At 40.2% G+C, this 8,112-nt stretch overlaps 1 protein-coding gene across 3 annotated transcripts in view; it reads left to right on the top strand.

Annotated features, from left to right (window-relative positions):
- Positions 1-8,112, top strand: part of Wasf3 (WASP family member 3) — an 85,718-nt gene that overhangs the window by 21,812 nt on the left and 55,794 nt on the right. The window contains exon 4 of one of the 3 annotated variants that reach the window (XM_033759915.1): positions 2,549-2,668. The exons of the other annotated variants lie outside the window; for them this stretch is intronic. The gene's annotated coding sequence lies outside the window, so the exon portion shown is untranslated. The remainder of the gene's footprint in view (positions 1-2,548; positions 2,669-8,112) is intronic. 3 annotated transcript variants of the gene reach the window in all.

The following is an 8,112-nucleotide window of genomic DNA, read 5'->3' on the forward strand; positions in this document are numbered from 1 at the left end:
TTTTTTAACCAGAGGTGCTATCTGGGGTCTGCTGGGTCATGTAGCCTGAATAGCTGGGCTGCCTCTAGCACAGCCTAGGCCTGATGTGTAGGTCTCTTTTGCTTCAGGACACACTTACACCTGGCAGCTGCTGTGTCACCCAGTTTGAATCATAGCAGTACTCCCTGTCTGTTGCTCTCAGAACTCAACCTAACAAGCAATGGGATTCTTTCCTGGCAGTAGGGGATATAAGATGAAGCAATTTGTCTTACTTAGGAGGGACTATCCCAACATAACCCTGACTACTGGGTTCCTCAAAATTTGACTATAGTTGCCAAACCCTGAATCTCTATAGGGTTTATCTTTCACCATTGTGATTCACCAAGGTACTAACACCCTAGCCACCATGTACCGTTCTGTCTAGTCAGCATGATATTGATTGATCTCTCATTTCTTACCAGGTCTGGCACTTCTGAGGCTAGGTTATACTGGGACTTGTCCCGCTTCTCAGTGTGGCATCCAACAAGAGATGTGTTCAGTCCTGTAAGGTGTGCCTGTGGCCCTGCTGGAGAGAGGCCTCTGTCAGAGTTGTCCAGCTCAGCCAGGAACAAGCGCAGAAGGTCCGGTGGAGGTTGTAGGGACTCAACATCCATCTAGAGGTTCCCTTTCTAGTCTTCGGATGCCAGCTTTTCTCCACTAGTGCCCAGACTAGCGTGCTATTCCTACTTTGGCTGAGTGTGCAGACCTTGCCAGCTCTCACAGTTGGATCTTTAGCCCATGCTGCTCTGTGTTTCTACTCTTCCAATACTGGTCTAATAGGACCACTTTGTAGTCATTCTATAGGCCCTGTGGTTCTCACACTCATTTACTACTGCTTACTTATTACTGCTTACTCCCTTTCTCATTGTCGTTTTGCTGGCATGTGTGCCATTTAGCAGTTACTAGCTGACTCTGCTGTTGTTGTAGGTCTTTTACCTTCTGAATCTTCTGAGAGTCTGCCCTGTGGCACTCACTATGGCGTATGCCTCCACTTGCATTGTCAAGTCACCACCAGTGAAATTTTAGCACCTGAACCACGACCTTTGCCAAGAACTAACTAGGCCCCATCTGTTGAGTAGGATAGCATCTTCTTACTTGCAGAATGGAGTACAAGGAAGTCCTATATCCTTGTCTCATCACCTGTTTTCCAGGCCATTCCTGTGGAACTTACACTAGTCTGTTCTAGTCTGGGTCTAGAACAGATGCCAAGGTGAGATAAAAGGTGAACTGCCTGTGTGAAAGGTTCTGTGGGAACCACAGAAACCATAAGAGTAAAATCTGCAACACAGGTCTGAACTGTCTCCTGAAAGGAGCAGAAAGAACATTGAGTTGATCAGGAGCATTCTTTCCTGGTCTACCATCCTCAGGATAGACCTCAGGGAGATTTATCAAGGCTATCAGCAACCCTTGTTTTTCTCTTGTCTTTGCCAGTTTTTCAGTTATTTCATTAGTATTTTTAAAATAATTTTTTATTTTATGAAAAATTTTCATAAACTAATAAGAGAATAATAATTAACACACTGTGTATCATCTTAAAAGTAGTTACATGGAGTACAAGTCATAGACAAAAATGATTCTTGCAAAAAAGAAACAGATAACACAAAACTGTCTTTTCATTGAACTAAGAAACTAATAGTGTAAATGAAACCAATTAGCATAGATATTAAAATATTTTTAAAACAACAGAATATGTAATTTCTAGGAATTATTTTAACTTCTCCCTGCTTCGTGTTTATTTGTCTTCTAATTTCTTGCTGCAGACTCACTTTATTGATCTTTTTCATGTAGTGGGAGTTATTTGTCTTCCCAGAAGGAGATCAGCCAGAACAAGCTAGATGACATGATCCCATTCCCAAATTTCTGGGAAAAAATCCTAGTCTAGTTACAGCTAGATTTGAAATCAGGTTTTTTGGAGTTTTTTTGTACCAGAGATCAAACTCTGGACCTTGTGCCTATGAGGCAGGCAGCAACACCATTGAGCTAAATCCCTGGCCCCTGAAATCAGTTTTGTGAGTAAAGTTGTTTCTCAGAAAATTTCCTAGAAAAGGACAAAGTACAGCCTAACATTAATAACTTAAGTGACCTCTAATAATTCTTAAACATTTCATTAATGATCTTTGTTTCATCCTTAGCATGTAGACTGACTTGGAAGAATGATCTGTCCAGGTTTTAGTTCTCCCAGTAAAGGAATGGAGAGGTGTACTTAAGTATTCCATTGGTGACAACTGGAATGGTCCATTATGTGTTTGTTTTTATATTTGCAAAGCATTTCAAAAGTGATGACTGACCCAACATTTATTCCTTTACCTTTCTTGTTCCTCAGTTCATCCAAAACTGAATTGGTGCTAGATAAAATAGGAGCTGTCTGGGAAAAAATACATATGTAAGAATATTTCACATGAAACTGAAAAGCCATTAAAAAAAATTCTAGGTGATTAGAACTTTTAAAAGGAGCTGTGAAACACTTTTTCTAAAATTATAGACAAGCCATATGACCTGTCTCTTGTCTTTTGAATTTAATCCGACATAGGAGCCCCAAATGAAGGTATTAATGATAATGAGAAATGAAGGCTGGGGATGAATCAACAGTGAAATAATGGAACATTGAAGTGAAGTGCCCCAAGAGAAGGTCACATGGAAATATGTATATGTATGTATAATCAGCAAACAATATTGTGTTAAGGACTGTTCATGACATTGTGGGGAACATGACACCCACAGATTGCAGTCTCTAAATGAGGCAGCTTACAGTTTACCTTGGGAGACTCTTAATACTCCTGTTAGCAGGCACAGAGACTCCTGCAGGGTGCTTGGAAGAGAAAGTGGGAAAATGAAGAAAATACTGACATATTACCTCTTCTGAATATTTCTCAGACTTCCCCGTTGTTTTAAATTTATAGTGTAGTTATAGAAAATTTGAAATATAGTGTGGCCAACAGGTGAGGAGATGCTGCCATTGGAAAGACACTTTGTTACAGTTCCAGCAGGAGGAGCGTGCTCTGCCAGATGGGGAAGCACTAGGTCAGTCATCAGACAAAGGGTAGGGGAGACCTGTAAGGAAGAACTTTAATTGTGTTTCTGTGGAAAGGAAGGGGTAAATTAAGACAAGCAGGCTTAAGATTGGTTGGTTTGAATCATTTTAGTGGGCTCTAAGGCATAGGGATTGTCTGCGCTCCACCATGGGCGATTAGGGCAAGTAAATAGTGACCTACAATGTGACATCCTAGAAGAGGAGGTGATGGGGGTGTGGGCTTGAATTGGTTGGTCTGCATTTGAACAACTTGCTCAGTTTTTATAGTCTCTAGGAAAAGGTAATCCCAGGAAGGTAGGCCCTCCATAGCAGCAGAGCCTAGATATCAGAAATTTTGAGAAAATAAAATATAGGTACATTTATAAGGAAGTGAACTTTCTCATTTGTGCCCTAATAACACACTAGTGTTGAGGTCAGCATTTAAAGTAGTCTACAAGTGTACCACCAAGAGCTTCCAGTGCTACCATGATGTTTAACCTCAGTCCACTGAGACTGAGAAAAGGTTGTCTCATATATGGAACTGAAGGCCTTTGGTAGGCGTGGGGTGGGGCGACATGGTATCCAGTCTTATGGAGATGAATGACAGGGACAGACATTTCATATGTGGGAGATAGCCTTAGCAAGCCCCCAGATGTACTGGAATGACAAATGTATTTGATATTTGGGAGCTACTCAGTTCAGGAGAAAATGGGGAAGTATTTAACTTACTTTGGATATGTTCTAGACATGTCATTTGGACATCAATTTCGGTGATTAGGATTCTGTGTATTTGAATAGTTGTGGGTCCAAGTAAATGAGTAGTGATTGGGAGATCCTATACTGACATGATTCTTGCTGTATAAGAGGGTTAAAAATAGGAGAGAGCAGATGTATAATCCTAAATAAATACAGAATGTGAAAGAGGAGATTATTGTGCACATAGACTGCTTCCAGCCCCTGCTATATCTTACATCCTCAGCCCATTGCCATAGTAAGAAGTAATGGAACAGTCAGGAGGTAGAAGGAAGTTAAGTTATTGGGGTCTTTCATTGAAAGTGATACTGAGACCTCAGCCCTTCCTCTTCCTCCACCCTTACCTCTTAGCCAGCCTTAAATTGGGCAGTTTCCTCTGCCGTGTGCTTCTACCATAATACTCTGGCTCACCCCATGCTCTCTGAAACCATGAGCCAAAATAAACCTTTCTTCCTTTCAAGTTGCTTCTCCAGGTATTTTGTCACAGCAATGTGAAGCTAACGCAGCTGCCAAACATGCTTATCCTAAGCTCTTGTGAAGACTTCTTTTGAAAAATTAGGTGATAAATGCTTAGGTCACTCTCAAAAACAGACTGTTGCAAGTTCAGTCTTATATCATGTGTTTGGGGTCAGTAGAGCTTTTGTCAGCTCCCTTGCTTCTCCTCATTTTATTCCTCTGTGGATATATTTTGTTACTGTTGTTGCTAGAGTTCTATTTTTCTAATTTTACAGTAGGTCCCCGACTTATGAATGACTTTATTGCAGGAGAATGTTAGCAAGTTGTATTCATTCTGTCCAACGAAGTGGGTCTTACACAGCATGGCTGTGATTTGCAAGTTGAATGTTTGTAAGTCAGGAACTTACTTATTGTGATGTTACCACCCTGTTAATCTAAATGATTAAAATCTAAATGATTTTTTCTTTTTATTGAGTTTATTGGTACATTCTAGGTATACAGTACAGTTACATTCATTACTGGGATCTTATACCTTTACATGGCAGGTCTTGGTTCTCATTTTTTACCCTTGTCCCTGCCGTCCCTTCACCCCCTCCTCTCCTCCCCGTTTACAAACACTTTATTTCCATTTTTTCATTTTCTCGTATTTTTTTCTTTTCCCTTATTCCCTTTCCCCTACCCTTCCCATTTTCCATACACCTTTAGCCCTTTTCTTCCTATTTCACATTGTTAATTATCTCATTAGGATCTTGTATACTATTGTAGTTTTTCACACCAGATAAACTATTCAGTATTTACACATGTGACTTATTTATTTCACTTAGGAGTATATCCTCAAAATGTATCCATTTTCCTATCAATGACTCTAGTTAAAATCTAAATGATTAAAGTCTGAATGATTTTCTCAGAAAGAAATAACTCAAAATAAATGTTTTAGCTTTTGCTTAAAGACCTTGGTATTTAGAATTTTCATATTTTAGCACTCCTTCCTTAGGTGTTTACTTCTTTCTTTAATGAATTTTATGTAATATTGCCCCTTTCTCAGGTTTTTACCCCCATCAGCAAACCCTTCTAACTATTATGAGAATAATTGTGATAGCAGTCAGTATGAAGTTACTACAGTCAGTCAGTTTTGAGTGGTGCTATATGCTGGGCCCTGTTGTTAGCTCATTAAATTCTCATTCTGGGGGGCAGGTTCTTTCTCATTTCTCAGTAAGGAAATGCTGTTGTTCCTGTTTTACAAGGTGGCAACTGAAACACAGGCAAAGTGATGTGCCATTGGGCAGTGCATGTTAGTAGATTAGCGAATTTGTGCATCTGAAATATGGTTAGTGTGTTTAACAACATTCTGATTAAAATAGAAATAGCAGATAAAGCATGGGAATTCAAAGTAACTTTTCCTTGATACCTGCTATCTTTATACTCCTCCATTTCATTCTCCACATTCTCTTTTGTGAGCTAGCTGTTTGTGTTAGTTCTGTTTCTCTTGTTGTTGAGACATCATACCTGGTAACCCAAAGTTAGAGGGGAAGGGGTTTATTTGGCTTACAGTTCATAGAGGTTTCAGTCCATAATCAGCTTGCTCCGAGGCTAGGATGGCAAACAGGCATGGCAGAGCAGAAAACAGTATGTTGTGCACAAGGCAGCCAAGGTAACAAAAGAGTTACCAGCATCTTTTTGCCCCTTTTATTCAGGCTACTTAGGGCAGGTAGCCCTCACACCCTTAATTCTAGTGACCTTGAGCCTAACATTGCATCATGAATCACTTCCAGCTTTTATACACTCTAGATAAAGCCTATGACCCATGAGGATTTGTGGGGATATCTAGACCCAAACTATAACTGTTGTTTATCTCTGGATTTCAGTTTAACAGTCACATCTATGGGTGTGCTGCCCATGTTTCCTAGATAGGTCTGTACCTACTCTTCACATGGTTTCAGAACCCTCAGTCCTTCCTTGAAGCACTAGTAGCACCAGAAGGCACATCATCCTGTTTGCTGTCCCTCCTCCCTTCCAAAGTTCCACTGTGAAAGCGGCCTTGTCTATCTTCCCTTATCATTGCATCTTCATCACCTTGTACACTGCTGGGCATGTGATAGATCCTCAGTGTAACAAATGGTGGAGAGGAATGAGACCATCTGAGCAGGCTAGTGGAAAGTAAAGAGGCATGAACTTTATTTATCTGGCTGGAGGTGGACTGAGGGTGAGAGGCCCATCAATGCCAAACAGACAAAAGCTAGGGGTTTTTAATAGGAGATTGGGAGGGAGAGGGGTCTGGTACATCTGTCACATATGGGAGTCAGTGCGAACATGGGTGGTTGGGGTCCATGAAGCCATCAAAGCAGGGAAGATGTCATGCTGTACTTATGTGGTCTTATTTCTTGTATAACGTCTCGTTCTGTGTTCTCTCTGTTCAGAGACAGTACAGCCTGTATCTCATCTTGGAGGGTTACATGTCTTGCCTGAAAGCTGTGGTTTTTTTATATCTGTTAAACTGTAGCTTGGAATTAAAGAGCATGTTTATTAACTGTTTCATGACCAGATCAAGCCTAACAGAAAGTAATTCATTCATTGGATGAGTGAACCAAAGGTTAGGAAGAAGTAAAACAGCTTTATTATATGCTTTCCATCTTCTCTAAGTGCAGTGTATCATTTAAGATAACACTAGGTAACACTATTACACTTGAACAACCCAAAACAAAACTACAGCAGTTTAAGCAAACAGGATATTAATTTAACAATTACTCTAGGCTGGCTTTTCAGGGCTGGTTCTGAAATAGGTGGTATGATATAGGACTTCCAAATAATCCACATAATGTAATGGAAAATAGCTCCCAACCTGCTAGATATCTGAAACACTAAGTTTGTGTTCACTACCATTGACGAATGAATTCTTGGAACGATGGAGGTTAAGAGCTAGGGAGTATATATTGAGGGAAAGACAGCTCCTGCGTAAGAGGGACAGGAGGAGAACACCCAGAAAGTGGGTTGCCCACCAACCCCTCTTCTCAAGATTCAAGGTGGGACAAAAGTATAGTCCACTAATAAGATTAAAAGTATAGTTGCTTATTAGATAATATTGATCCAATGGGAAATCATGAAATGGGACAAAACTAGAATCAACCAGTAGCAGTACAAGTACAGTCACTCAGGTAATATTGATTAAATGAAGATCAAATGAGAAAGCAAGACATGTAGGTGGCAATCTTATATGGAATGAACAGGGATTTTCAGGAAGGAATGGGCTAGAGAGGGTTTGGTTCCCTACTCAAGGTGATTGATGCCTATTTAGAATATCAGTCACTCCTCTATCTCTAGGGGAAGTATGTGAGTGTAGTAGTTCCTCTTTTTAAAATCTTGACCTTCAGTAAATGGACCTCAATTGTCTTCCATATTAGGTGGGCCTGATCCTGTCTGCCTGCCTGTAATATATCCAACTAACTTAGCTGTCTACAATATTCCCTACTCTGAAGGAGTATCCCTAGTTGAGATTAGGGGAGAAGGGTTGTCGTTTCTCTTTTAACTGCTTCAAGCTGAGAAGGGTTTATGTGGGGAAGACAGCAGTCAGGGCACCGGTCCAGAGAGCTAATCTAATGGGCCTCAGATCTGAGTCATGTTGTAGTTTAGCAGTTATGAACTTTTTTATAAGGTTGATCAGATGGATCCGAGTAAAAGAATCTAGCACATTTGTCATTGGTTCCATCTGCAGGATCATTTGGGGTCTGGCAGCCTCTAGGCAAGAATAAACAACTTGGGCTGGGTATTTGGCTCAGTGATTCCACTACCTGCCTCACAAGTGCAAGGGCTGGAGTTTTACCAGTACCAAAAAAAAAAAAAAAAAAAAAAAAAAAAAAAAAAAAATTTTAAAAAAAAAA

Source organism: Fukomys damarensis, unplaced genomic scaffold, assembly GCF_012274545.1.
Source record: "Fukomys damarensis isolate Sample0158 unplaced genomic scaffold, DMR_v1.0_HiC HiC_scaffold_38, whole genome shotgun sequence".
Taxonomy (NCBI): Eukaryota; Metazoa; Chordata; class Mammalia; order Rodentia; family Bathyergidae; genus Fukomys; species Fukomys damarensis.